The 14,751-nt window shown below is 43.3% G+C and overlaps 1 protein-coding gene across 1 annotated transcript in view; it reads left to right on the top strand.

Annotated features, from left to right (window-relative positions):
- The window catches only part of zfpm1 (zinc finger protein, FOG family member 1), a 109,467-nt gene that overhangs the window by 65,931 nt on the left and 28,785 nt on the right, over positions 1-14,751 (top strand). The gene's annotated exons all lie outside the window — the stretch shown is intronic.

Genomic DNA, 14,751 nt, shown 5'->3' with positions numbered 1-14,751 from the left:
CAAGAATTAAAGCCCAAAAATGGGCTGATGCTCAAACATTATTCACTAATACTTCATAGGAACCATGCCAGATCGATCCATCATACTAGTAAAAACAAAAACAAATGTCAAGGCTTGTGAGGGTTTTTCCCCTCACTTTTTTTTGTTCTGCTCCGCTGAGGCTGTAGCATGATGTAAAAAAGAAGCATGGAGAGGAAAATCCCCGACACACTCGTCCTCTGCCTTCTGCTCATTTTCCCCATCCTTGCAATATCTCTCTCTTATCATGTCCTGTCTCTCTCTCTCTCTCTGTCTCCTCTGCAGTATCTCTTGCTCACCAGTTTCCTTCCTTTATTAGACAACAATCACTTGTTTTCCCAAGCAAGCGGTTTAGGGCGACCACTGCAACAACAGAAGCTAACAATACGGAAGAATTTACGTATATAACTTCGTATATTTTCAACATTTAATAGCACGGGGAATTTGCCCCACCCCATCTACCCTACAGCTTTGATTCTTAATGGGCCATTCAGTGCTGCATACTGGCTATAATTACTTTTTAAAATGAAAGTAAAACAAATATTGTACAGCTAAAACATGTTGGATTACAGCAGCAGAGCAGGAAGAATTCTGTAAAGGAAAAAAACAGCTTTCTGTCTCGGCTACCTTTTATTGCTTTAAAGTGACGTGGTTTTCTTGAAGCAGCAGGAATATAAAGTCAAGATTATGTAGGTCAGGCCAAAAATAAACGAATCATAAAGTCTTCTCACTCTCTGTGTCCAGGCTTCCTTTTCAGCCATTAAACACATATATTGCAGGAAGATGCTGTGGCAAACAGTATTTGTGTACTCAGTGAATCAGTGTTTTACATCCCTCCTCATGTTCCCTCTGTTTGTTCACTTCACTCAGCTGCTCTCCTGCTCCGTTTAATTGGCAAACCTCTAAATGACCCCGAGTGCGTCGAGCTGGTCTATCACTCTTTAACTTTTACTCGTCTCCTCTGCGCGCCCGCGCTGCCGATACCGGCCTGATTGAAATGTCCTTTTTTGCAGGAGCCTGAAGGAGTTGTTAAAGCAGACATGAATTAATGATTGAATTAATTATCGGAGTCACATACCGTACAATTAATTTTGTGGCTTTGCCTCAGTCTTTTCTCCTCTCCCCATCTGTGCATAGAGAATGTCAAGAAACATTTTCTAATTAATTTATGTGTGATTATCAGGGGTAGTTTCTGGAAGGTCTCCACTTTCAATTTGTGACAGGCTGCAACAGAGAGAGGGAGATGGCTGGGAGAGAATGAGGTGGGAGTGAATAAGGGACAGGCTATACTTGTGAAGTATGTGCCCTCACACACACACACACACACACACACACACACACTTAGAGTTGAGGGTTTTTTCCTCCACATTACGGTTCTGCTTTAAAATTACTTCCAAGATGTCAGTCTTTCTCATCGAGTCATGACTCTCCAGTCGGTGTTTTGCTGTGGAGCAAATTGAACCATCTAACTAGTAATTTGAGAAATCTCTCTCTGTCTTTCCACCTGATTTTAGCTGATGCCATTCATACAATCCAACTTATCAGTTTGAGGTTAGTTATCTCATATATACTGGTTAAAAAATGTCCCCTGCGTTTCTTCCACAGTGACGTTAAACTGCATTTCTGACAGTTTCAGATTCAGAGGAGAGACGTGCACATACCTATGTGGCTCCTTTCAGTGGCACAAGCCATTCTTAATTGAAATATTAAATGACTCTGTAATAAATCCGCACATATTTTATTTGATAAGTACTTGGTGAAAAGTAGCCGATCAAATAATCACCTACTTTTGAACTCTAACGTGACGGTCTTGGAAATCCAATGACAGTCATCCCTGTTCTGCTCTGCAGCCTCTATGAGCCAGCAGCTGTCGTCCACAGCGGCTTTAATTTTGTTTCTTTTGACTTCAGTTTCCTGAGCAAAGAGCTTCAGTCACTCACTCGTGTTGTGTTTGGATGTGAAATCTTTTATTATATTTCATACCTTTTTCTTTTTCTTTGAGAAAATTGCAACCCAGTCTGCCCATTCTGCAAATAACCCCAAAAACATATGTTACACTGACTCTCTACGAGCGGTGCACACATTTTATTTAAAAAAAGAGACAGAAATAGAACTGAAGATGATGACTCTATGGATGGAGACTCTGCTTACTCTACTGTGAGCAGTAGCAGACTAGCAGCAGCATCGAGCGCTCTATCTGTGTGTCTACACATCGAGGGCTTAAAACATGTCATTGAAGGCTAAACAGTACCTGACCTTTTAAAATGCACATCACATATCCAAGATGCGAACCTGGCGTGCAGACGATACGGACAAACGAACAGGCTTTTTTAGATTTCATTTCTCTAAATCAAAACAATAAATTATGAGCCACATTGATGCTTCATTTGTTTTAATCACACTTAACAGGCGGCGTCTCGCAGCGCTCAGCAGCCTTTGAAAAATGGTGGATTTAGCTTCGATAACAGGAACGGGCCAGCCAGGCTGCAGCGAACGCCTCCATATGCTTTGACTCTCCATTTAAAATGAGCGGTGCTCATTAGAAAGAGCCCTGCATGATCGACACAGAGAGTCGTGGGTAAAAAGAGAGGACCAGTGTTTTCCCAGCAGTTCACCGGGCCACTGGGGACCCCTGTGGTTAACCACACTAACAGCCATGCATGAGTTCATAAACATAAAATGGGTGTACCATATCATCAAGATATCATGTGTGTCAAAGCAACTTTCGACCTCAGGGTGACATTTGAATAAAGTTTGCTATCATTTCAGAATCTTAAAGGGAACCTGTTCTCTCCTTCTCTGTTCTAGTTCTGTGTTCTTTTGCTCGTACTAAATCAGACTCAGCTTTACTGTCCTTCCACCATCGACACAATATAAATGAAACACACATTCCTCAGGTCCCGGTCAAAATGTCAGATAACGAGTTCAACATATATAAAACGAAACCTCACGAGGCAAAAGCTCAGGCTCCAAACACTTTGTTTCAGACAGTTTTTTTCTACTCTTGCAACTGTATGATGTCACAGAGTAGATAATGCTGATACTGGGATGTCAGCCACACAACTCAAAAGTCCCACCCGGCTTCTGTTTGTAGATTAAGCATAAAAATACTCAAGGTGTGGGAAAGTAGAGCTTTACCCACCATATTCACACACCAGATCGTAAGTGTGACAAGCTTCACCTAAAGGTAAAGCTGCTGATTTTAGAGTTACACACTTATCTCACTATTTGAGGTTGCTTATTTTTAGCTACTTGCATAAGCACACGCAGAAGAAGATCATCCTGCAGCTGGTATTTCAGAATCATTGTATAGTGATATTGTTGCAACATATTGTGATGGTTTACGGTGATTCCCACGCTGTCGGTGGGCGATCTTGTGACCGGTTGGATGATGCTGCTGCTCTTCTCTCAGACTGGCGCACAGAGATGGTTTATCAGCAATAAAACTTCCCAACAGTCAGGAGACTGAATTCCAAAATCAAGTCGTTGCATGTGAATGTCGGTATTCTTTGCATTCATTTGTCTCCACTGAGGTGGACGGTGTGGAGGACTCATCTCATCAGCAGTAGTCCTGTCACCCCCTTCGTCCTCTGAACAGAAAACTGCTTTATTCCCCCCCCTTCCACATACACACACACACACACACACACACACACACACACACACACACACACACACACACACACACACACAGAGTTTATCTTTCTTCACATATTTGTGAATTTGCATGTTTGCTTCTTGCTCTTTTCTGGTGGTGTATGTATTTTGTAGATAAAAGTTCAGCAGTGCAGTTAAGAGAAATTAGTTGGGTAAACAGTGGTAAATGTCAATGATAAAGTTCTGTTGAAGCTCATCTGATTAGCGAGACTACGCAGGTGTCTTATCTTGCCTGTGCAACAGAGGGTAAAATGGAAATGATTGCGTGGTCCTGAGCAGTAGATGCCTATCCCAGAAATGTCTATCTGCTGCTGAGCTGAGCCTGCTGGACTCCAGGGACCCAGGGGTGCAGCGTGGAAGATCATGGAGAGAAAGAGAAAAGGACGCGCAATCAGGTCATGCTTCTTGTAAGATTGAGGTCTTTTATCAGCCAGCTTTATAAATGACAGGAGTGGCCATTAATGAGAAAAGCTGGAGAGAATTCATTGAACTGAAATTGAATTTTTGAGAAAAACGCTCACCACATAAAGGTGACTCAATCAATATGTATTTTTCATTCATGTAAACGTCTAATGTGGTGCCATATGTAGGATGTGATTTGATGCATACTGACGTCATTCATTCAGGACGGCCTACTCTTTGTAGAAGATGCAATCATGGAAGATCCCAGCACTCACCTGCATCTAACTGGCTTATATCTGAAAAACACCACTATATGACACAATACAATATGTTAGAGGTAATTTTTCACCACTGTTTCATAATCAATACAGACTATTTGGTGAGGGGGGATACCACGTTTCCCTTGCATACATACATAACCTTTTACAAAGAAAAAGCTTCAGTCAAACAAAGATTGTCGTTTCTGTCAGCTAATAATTTATATTTGGTGGTTCATTTGTGTTCTCTGGCTTCTCCACCCATTTACGTAGATAAAGGCAAGACTGATATGACTATGATATACAGATATGACATTGTTTAGGACTGACACAGCATGAAAGGAGGAGCCGGGGTGCAAAGTGGCTTGCAGTGACGTACGGTTGGAGGCAGGCTCAAGTAGCTTAAATAAAGCTTCCTTTAAGATTTGCCAACTGGGTATGTAGAGTAGAATCAGCTGAGCCTGCTTGAACTAACATGGTGCTTTTTAAACATTTATGTTTAGATTGTACTCAGGTTTAGTGCTGTATAATAGTTGATTGTCAGCTGTCTCTGTGTTCAGTATGTATTTCTTTCTGCAGTCTGCACTCAGTTCCTCAGGTTGGTGGTCCAGCACATGGCTCTCTGGGGACTTGAAATGCATTCTGTATTGTTTTCAACCTGCAGACTTGGCAGACAAAGTAATGATTTAACACTTTGTGTAAACACAGAGCACAGGCCCCATTCGTTTTTCTAATACTAACCAAACTGAAGTATTTGCTGTGTGTTTCCCATAAGGGCCGAAGCGAGAACAGTGTAAGGAAGGGGAGGTGTTGGGATTTGTCATTCAGCAGAGGTTAAACCCCACCTATTAGTGCGGGGTCGGAGCAGCACGCAGATAAAGATTTCCTGTTGTATGGTGTCAAAAAATCAATGGCTCTGGTGCGATGTGCTCATTTGATATCAACAATAGTCTTTTTAAAAATCAATTAGGCCGGATAGAGAAGAACATCAGTGTAGGGTTACACCTTTCTCTTTTCACCACTTATTCTTCACTGATATCCAGTAAGGGCAGGCTGTTTGTTGAGGATACTCGGTCCCTCGGATGAGCAGGTACAGTGCTCTCATGTGGCTTTGCTTTTTCTTTTTTTGATCATTTCCCATTATGTAAAATGATAATATATGAAAGTCACAGAATAAACTAGAAAGATATTCTGTTTAACAACTTGTTTGTGTGAAAGAAAGGCTTCCCTTGAACCAGATTAATTTTTAGCTGTTGGGAATCTAAATTTAAGGGGACAGGGCTCAGTAGAAAATCTAGTCATTCACAGTCATGCAGTAATTATAATGATCAGGCATAATATTATAACCACTGGCAGGTGAAGAGAATTACACTGATTATCTCTTCATCAGGGCAATTGTAAGTGGGTGGGATATATTATGCAGTGAAAGTGAAAAAATTTCCTCAAAGTTAATGTTAGAAGCAGGAAAAATAGGCGTAAGTACTTGAGTAAATTTGGTGAGAGCCAAGTTGTGATGTTTGGGTCAGAATATCGCCAAAGCTTGAGCTTTGTGGGGTGTTCCCGATCTTCAGCGGTCAGTATGTGAGTGTGGGAACGGTGTGAAGCAGCTAAAGGGTCACGTGTCAGGTCTCATTGATGCATGTGGGAAGAGAATCACACAGATGAGCTTGATGCTAAGTTAATGCTGGTTCTGATAGAACGGTTTCAGAGCATCGCAGTTTGCTGCACATAGAGCTGCATATCTGCAGACCAGTCAGGGTGCCCATCCCCTGTACCAACAGTGGGCACGGGAGCATCACAACTAGGCCACAGAGTAACGGAAGAAGGTGGCCTGGTCTGATGAATCCCATTTCCTTTGACTGGGGAACACCTGGCATCAGGCTCAACTATGGGAAAAAGGCAAGCGGGTCCTGTGATGCTTTAGCCAACCTTCTGACATGTATCACCTAACTAAGCATTGTTGCAGGTGTACACGCACGGGAATAATGTGATTCCCTGAAATGGAACAAAGACAGTTCAGGATTGGTTTGGTATTAGACAGGTGGTCATAATGTTAAGCCTGATCCATGTGTATCAAAATGTAGCAGATCATTTTAAATTAGACCTTATATAATTTCTAGCACTGTAATTTTTTTCCTTGGTAGCTTTGCATGATTAACAGTTCAAAATGATTCCTCTTTGTATTATCCTAGGGCCAATTCAGCCCCTCGCTCTCTCTGCTGTCCCAAAAAACCTGTTTTAGCTCTTAGCCATTTAAGAACACTTTCTTCTGATTGGCACCCCTCATCATCATCAGAGAATTTAAACAGCCATAGCTATTACCATATAAGGACACCCCCCCCCCCCGTCGGTGACATTGTAAAGATTCAATGGTATAAAAACTCATTGTGAAACCAGCATTTCTTCAGTTTGGGCCTCCAATACAACTAAAAGCCACCCCTCAAGTTATTGTTTCCAAAACAGGAAAGAAATGAACGGACTGGAAACTTCTGAAGTATCTTATTAAACTCTGATGCCTTGGAGCCAGCAAAATCTGCTTCCCCATCTCTGGGCGAGAGTTCTGTTTTGGATCCTTCCCAAAGTTGTGGACAGTTTCCACTAAGTAAGCATTTAATAATAATATGACATATCATTTAAGATAACAGCCCACCTGCAGGTTTAATTAATTTTCCTTCCAAGCTGAATATACCTGAAGATGTATCAACAATTAATCTAACCAGCTGAGCATAGAAGAACACGTTTGTTCCTCGTACTTTTTTCCCAGCAAATGAATCTTACAAAAAAAAGTAATAAAATGAACGAGCAACATTAAAGACTTGATGGATTCACAATCACTTCAGATTTGTTTGGTTTTTTTTCCTTCAAATGTTTAGTGTTTGTGAGGTATGTGGCACCGTTTTAAGCTTTATCTCTTTAAAACATGAAAGATGAGCTCAATATAAAGCCATGAGTCAGTGTTACATTCACTGACCTTTGCGGACTAAAGCATGTCTAACCAATAACTTCATCAAGGCAGCCATAAACCTTCCACCCCTCCCAAATTAATCACCGCTAAATCTTTAACGATATGTGCTAAACAATCTCAGCTGCTGCCTCGGGCATTATGGCCCGGGACTGAAATCTTTGAATGCTTCTGTCTTTTTAACACATACATGCCTTCTGTGAGAGTGATGAGGATGGGGGGAATCCTCTCATTTATTGACCAACAGGCTTTTTCACCTTTCAGTCATCAATGAAGTCAACAATAGATGGTGCCGTCTTTTATGGTTTTAATCATCTTTATATTGTACATACATCAATATCAAACTCATTAGCAAATCTGTAAACTGTAATAACGCTGATTTGTGTAATTTCCATCGACAACACGCTGATTAAACTGTCGGGACGACAAGAAAAGCAGCACTGATCCATAAATCCTGTAACGACATAATCAAAACTGTCCTGCTCTCTTCTAACGGCTGCCTGCCACCTTCAGCTCGGCTCGCTGTCTCACCATTATTCTGTGCGTCCTCTCCCTCCCCTCACTCATCGGTTAATTGCGTTAGTCATTTCATTAATGACGGACTGATTGTTTTATTGTGTTGGCTCGTCAAAGAGGTCTGGACGCCCCAGTGGTTGCTGAAGCGTCCGTATTGATAAGCTTTTGTGTGGGTAGCTGGTGACAGGGGCTGTATTGGTGTGTGCATGCTGGATGTGTGTACCTGTGTGTATCCTGTGTGTATGTGTGTGTGTGTGGAAGAAAAAGCGAGCGTGTGTGTGTGTGTCAGAGCTAAATGAGTGGGGCAGCATGGATACTGAGAAGCTGGTTGATATTGATAACGAGCCCTTCCAGGCCTGTGTTTTTTTGGAATGGGTCATCCAACAAAATAAGTGTGTGTGTGTGTGTGTGTGTGTGTGGACTACAATGTGGGGTAGTATCATGTGGAGCAGAAAGTGTAATAGCAGCGAGTACCGCCATATTGATAAGGAGCGGTGGGTTATTATGCAGGTCTGTGGTGGGCAGGAAGTGTAATTAACAGGGATTAGGATTGTAGGAGGCCTCATGTTACCCCAGTGAAGACAGCTAACCTGTTGGGATTAGTGAGAAGCACTCATTAGTGGAGTGAACCGATAGGACTTTCTCTCAAATGAAAAGGCAGTGTTTTTTTTAAACAGAATCATCACTGATGCTAACTATAGTTAACAAGTTACATTCACTTGGTTTCCATTAATGTTGTATATTGGTAAAAACACAGAATCGAGGCTTTTACCTGTGAAAGATACCCAGTGGGAAGATTTCCTAGAAGGAAATCTTTTACATCAATTTTAAAAAGCTGTAATTACCACTGGCTGGTAAGATTTAATGTGCTACTACAACTAGCATGTGCCAGTAATGGACCAACAAGCCTTTTGCACCTTTTGCTGCCATTAAACAGCAAAATGCTGTGAGTTTAGATGATAATGTAACAAACATGAGAACTATGCAAAGTCAAAGATTTACGCCAGCCACAATCAATACACCCTCACTCTTATTTAAAAAAGCCAAACACAGATTTCTTTCCACTATTTCATATAGAACTGAGGTTTATTTTTGGCAGTAGCATGGGCTCATGCATGTCCATGCACATAAAAGCATGTCCATGCATGTCCATGCATGTCCATGCACATAAAAGCATGTCCATGCACATATAAGGGTACACACCCACATTTTCCAAGAATTGAATAAATAACACTTTTTACTGACTGACCAGCGAGCTATCCTTCCTGTGAACAAACTCCCAGTCCGTTATATTAACCTCCATTTGGCGATAAGCTCTGCAGGTTTGGTGAGCTTGGCATTTTGAGTTCTGCCTCCCTTTTTCCTACTTGGCCATACTGCACTTTTTGTGAGAGGAGTAAGTTCTTTTTTTTCCTTTTTATCTTATGTAAGCCTCACCTTTGTCCACCATTTCTGATCATGCCATTATGTCATTGATCTTAATGTTTGATAGCAAACAGAACAACAGTTGGCTAGCTTGCTGTTGGCTCAGTAGACCCCAGCTCTCACTCCTTTAGATCTTTAAAACAATGCTCCTTTTCTTTTGTTGGGTGGAGTTTCCACAGTTTCTCCATTTTCTCCACCATCCACTCTTTCAGTTACCCGGGGGTACCTACTGACAGCTGCTGCAGAAAACTAAAGTCTCACCCTCTTCCTCTTTTGGTTGTGTAACTGAGCTTTCATTTTCTTTGAAGAGCATGCACCCGGTGGCAGGCAGAATCACATAATTTAACAATGAACATGGCAGCGGGGTCCCCTAATCGTGTAATCAACGTGACTTCACAGTAAGCCAAAGCGTTAAAAAAAGTGTCATATTTAATGGGACTTTTTGCCCTTTTTTGTCTGCTACTTGTGAGGCAGTGTATTTGATTTATCTCTGCACATCAATCATGCAGATCCTATAAACCATTTAGACAGTTAGTTTAACCTCGACCCCATCACAACATCAAAAGCTAACATGAAAGGAAATGTTGGAACATGTTGAGGCTGAATACCTGACAACGTGATGCTTGTGTTGGCCTTGTTTATAAGTTAATATCTGCATTGGCTTACTAAGGTCAAATGCTCATGACGTTTCACAATTAGGGTCAGCAGAGCTGGTCAGCCTGATAAGCGTTCCATGTGGTTGGGATTGGCCAATGGCTCAAAGAGTGGCTGGACATTGATGGAGTGGTGAGATAAGGAAGAGGTCAAAGTGACCAAACTGAGGCCCCACTGGGTGATAGGAGATTACTGGACTTCAGACTCTGCTGCCAGGAGGACAGACTGAGGACTCATTTTTGGCTCAGCATCAGATTTCAAAACGGGAAATCTCATGTCCAAAGAGAATCTGACACCTGTCTTGTGTCTCAAGTCCAGACCAGCTATACTTTGTAGCTTCAGACTCTATGTGCGTGACCCCAGTAAAGACTCGAGACACCCAGCGTGCTTGTGACAGTGTTTTTATTTAAATGTGCTTTTCTCAGTCACTAAGTCCATCGTCCTGACAGCTTTCCAGCTGTCTCCACCTGTCCTCCCTTCCTCCAGGTCTCAGCATCACTGAAATAGAAGAGTGTAATTACTGAATTGCTCCCAGCTGCAATGCCAGCCTCCCCCTCAAGCCCACTGCACCACCCCTCCTCTGCAGTGGACCTGCAGACCACACCTCTGCCACATACCTCCACCACCCACCTGAGGCTGGAGAGCCATGCGGCCAAGCCCAAGAGGTAATAGCGAAGAGAGTCAACCGCCGAATTGATGGCCAGACACTCCTTCTCCACCGTGCTGTATCTGGTCTCTCTGACAGCTTCTGGCTGATTTACACAACAGGGCGGTCAGCCCCCTTAACTGCTGGGACAAAACCGCCCCAAGCCCTTTGTTCAAGGCATCCGTCTGCAGGATAAAACGGAGGGAAAAGTTAGGTGTGGTGCAGCAGCTCCCCACAGAGATCCTACTTCACGTCACCTGGCACTGTTCTGTCCACTGGACCCGATCTGGGGCACCCTTTCAGCTGAGATCACTCAAGGCGCTGGTCAGCTCTGCAAAACCAGGCACAAACCAGCGGTAGTAATCAGCCACACCCACCACTTCCCTTTTTGTATTGGGGTGTGGGAAAGAAATGATGGCTGTTGTTTTCCCAACCTGTGGGTGCACCTGCCTACCTCCCAAGTGGTACCCCAAATATTGTACCTTCCTCTGTCCAACTGCACACTTCTTTGGGTTGGTCATGAGCCCAGCCTACCTCAGGGACTCCAGGACCACGGCCACCTGCTGCATATGCTCCGCCCAAGTGTTAGTGTCGATGATAATATCATCCAAGTGGGCAGCAGCATTTGCAGGTTGTGGACGCAACAACTGAGGTGCTGGAAAGTGGCCTGGGGCACCTCCCACACTGCAAACAACAGAGGGTCTAACCAGCGATCCCAGTTGAGTTCATCCTCATGAATGAACTTCTGAACTTCCACCAGCCCGTCAGTCTGAGGATGGTAGACGATGGTCCAAACAGAGTTAATGCCCAGTAATTTGTACAGCTCTTTTTAGTGTGTGAGACATAAACTATGTGGCCTGGTCAGTCAGTATTTCTTTTGGGATGTCAACTTAGGAGATGACCAGAAATACTGCCTACGCCACACTCTTTGCAGAAATGATATGCAGCGGCATTGCTTCGGGATATTGTGTTACATTATCCACCAGAACTAATACAATCCAAGTGTACTCAATCCAAGTGGCCCAATGAGGTCCATGCCAATGCGCTCAAACGTGACCTTCATTAATGGTAACAGGTGCAAAAGATTTTTTGGAATCAGCGACTGGTTAACCAGCTGACACTCCATAAAATCGGGCCATGAATCGATCCAGAGGTTTTCGTGTCCCACAAGCCCTACCATGGGGCTGTAATGAGCCGCCTGGAAAATAATTTCCTGGCGACTTTCAGGCATCAACAACTGGGTCGTCCCTCTTCCTAGGGTGTCATCCCGCTCTAGTGGGGTCTCCTGTGGAGTGAACCACTGGAGCCAGAAGGGGCTTACAAGAAGTCCCTGCCGTCTCCTTGTCCCCAGAGACAGCATCAAACAACCCTGCGTCATCGCGTGCAGCGCAGGCACCACACGCCGCTAAAGGTCGTGAGCACATCCCTACGCACTGCTCTAAAGGTTATTAAACCTCGGCCAATCTGTCCCCAGAATTAAGGGACAGATTGTTAGGCGTCGGCTAACTGCAGCCGTTAGTTGTTTAACCATTTTGTCCTTAAATTTGATCTGCAGCGGCACTGTGGGATATTTGTGAAAGTCCCCTCCTGACGTTGACCCACTCTGCCTCCAACAATGCCCCGAACCAGGGTTTGGTGTAGGGGTGGGTTTTTATAATCGATTCATCGATTAAAATCGATTCTGGCTTGGATAATGTAAAATCGATTCATTAAAATCCTGAATCGATTTTTTAATATAAATTTATTTTGCCCGAAATGCCAGAATCTCTGGTGACATCTCACAAAATTTCAAGAACCACCAAACAGTTAAGACAGTAAATGAGAGCAGGTACACGGATTCTGCACATAGACTTAAACACACAGCGCGACCCGCGGATCAGAATCAGTGAGATGTCGCCTTTCTCACGGTCGGGGCTGAAAGCCGACAGCTCGCTGATTCTGATGTTTCGGCGGGTCCGCGCTTTGTGTTCACGCCCTTTATGAGCAGATTCTAAAGCTGTTAGTTTGATCTCTCTCCAAACAATATTGACCGAACCAGCAGCAGAAGAAGATCCAAACGCTTCACATAAACATCGTCATGAATTCACTCTGACTTTTACTGTTTTGCTTCCACTGCCATGCACAGCTCTCTCTCTCTCTCTCTCTCTCTGTACTTCAAGAACAGTTTCCCTTTCTGCATTATTCGCTTGCTTGTTACACAAGTCTACTGTTGTTTACAGCGCTGTCAGCCGCTGTTTTTTTCCCTTTTACATTCTTCCGAAAAGAAAACCTAATTTCTGCTGTTCAATACTGAACAAATTTAAACTTTTTAAAATTATTCAAAATGCAAAACGCTTAACCGTGTCTCTAATAAAACCGCTGTAACTTCAGAGGTAATGTTCATATGTTGATTAATGGTTTTCTTTCGTTTTTGATGTACTGCAGAATATTTTTATAAAATCTAGGCCAGGAAAATCACCTTCATGTTTTTCTGTGTTTTATCTTCAGCTACTTTGACACAAAGGCATCTGCTGTGATGCTCACACCTTTGATAAAGTCTTGCGAGTGTCAGCTTCCTTTTTATTGATACAAAAATATGTAAATGTACTGATCTGAATTATAATATTTCTGACTGTCAAAATTTCCCAGATTTAAATCGAATCGAATCGAATTAAATCGAATTAAATCGAATCGTGGATCGAATCGATTCGGGACCTTGTGAATCGGAATTGAATCGATTCTAGAAATCAGTGACGATACCCAGCCCTAGTTTGGTGCATGTAGCCCAAATTTTAAGCACTATTTAACTCGCAGTGAATCAGTTAGAACTAGAGTTAAGCTGCAGTTTAGTCACATGTTGAATATGCGTTTTTTTTTTTCAGAATGTTGTCTGGATGCCAAAATATGAACAAATTCTATATAAAGGGGTAGGTGTGACCCTGAATCTGAACCTAAGCAGGTCACTGGTAACCTGGTGGATGTTAAGAGATTAAAAAAAGAACCCGAGTCACACAATAAAAAATTCAGCCCAACCTGACCCAAGCACAGCAGGTCGGGCCAGCTCCTGTTGCGTCTGGCATCAGGCATCAGTATCACACTCTTCTGTTCACAGGGGCAGAAGAACGAGAAAGCACGGCTGGTTGTGGTGTGTTTTCTGAGTGCACAACCTGAGGTTGATAAAACTGATACCATCAGTTACTATTGAATGTTCTCAGTATAGCACCTGTGTGTTATTCGTCATACTGGGCTGAGTCTAATTGCAACTCTGAGCTCTGAGTTAAGAGAAAAACACCACTTCCTGTGCGCCTTTGCCACAAAACTCTCTTTCACAGCAAAAACAATATCTCCAACCGCTCCTTGGCTTGTAAGGACTCATTTCATTGAATTAACGTCTACTTTTTTTTCTTTCTCCAAACCGCACTTCTTCCTGCTTCTTTTCCTCCCCCTCCATAACCCCAAACCCACCAACATCACCTCCTTCACCCACTCACCCACCCCCAACCGGCTGTGGGAAAGCCATTTTATCAGCGTCTGTCCGTTGTTCTCTGGTGGGGATAGATACAGAGAAGATAGATGAGTGTTTTGACATGGAGAGTGTTAGACAAACACTCTTATCAGGCCCGCCACTTTAGACCGACCCCCCCCCCCCCCCCGAAACAGCTCTTGGTTGAGCTGAGGGGGAGCTGGAGAGGAGGGCAGGCAGATTTTGTATGTATTTTGATCAGAGAAGTAGGTGGACGGTTATAACAAGAGAACTCCTCAATAAGCAGACCGCAGGGCTGCTTGTGTAACTGCTGCTGTTAATCCCATCTAGTCAGAGTTCCCGTTACAGCACTCACTTGCAGTCTCGTTCATTTATCCTCAGATGTTCAGAGACTCCTCTAAACGAGAGACTCTCACAGTCCGAGCTGTCTCTAAGTTTTTAAATAGATGGTTCAGTCCTCCGTGCCTGCCGGCTATCTGCCTCTATCTGGGCTGCAGCGGGCTCAGACCACAGCTGTCACTGCCATCCTTCTGCACTTATCTTTTCACTTTGAGGAAGTGCACAAGAAGTTTCCCCTGTTTGAACCGGCCAGGACAGAAAGCACTGTGCTTGTATCAAACTCCCCCTGCTGTTGAGCTGCTGACAGTATTTTCTGTTTGGGCTGAGCTCCTCTGAGGGTTCAGGTCAAGTTCAAGCCACATGCTGATTGAGTTTTTTGTCTTTTGAGCCACCGATACGGCCTGCACTGTGG

The sequence above is a fragment of the Copadichromis virginalis genome, linkage group LG7 (assembly GCF_057382275.1).
Source record: "Copadichromis virginalis isolate Kocher_CV1m ecotype Utaka linkage group LG7, C_Virginalis_male_GT1.1, whole genome shotgun sequence".
Classification (NCBI taxonomy): Eukaryota; Metazoa; Chordata; class Actinopteri; order Cichliformes; family Cichlidae; genus Copadichromis; species Copadichromis virginalis.
Note: the sequence above shows the minus strand (reverse complement) of the source record. Positions and strands in the feature narration are given on the sequence as shown.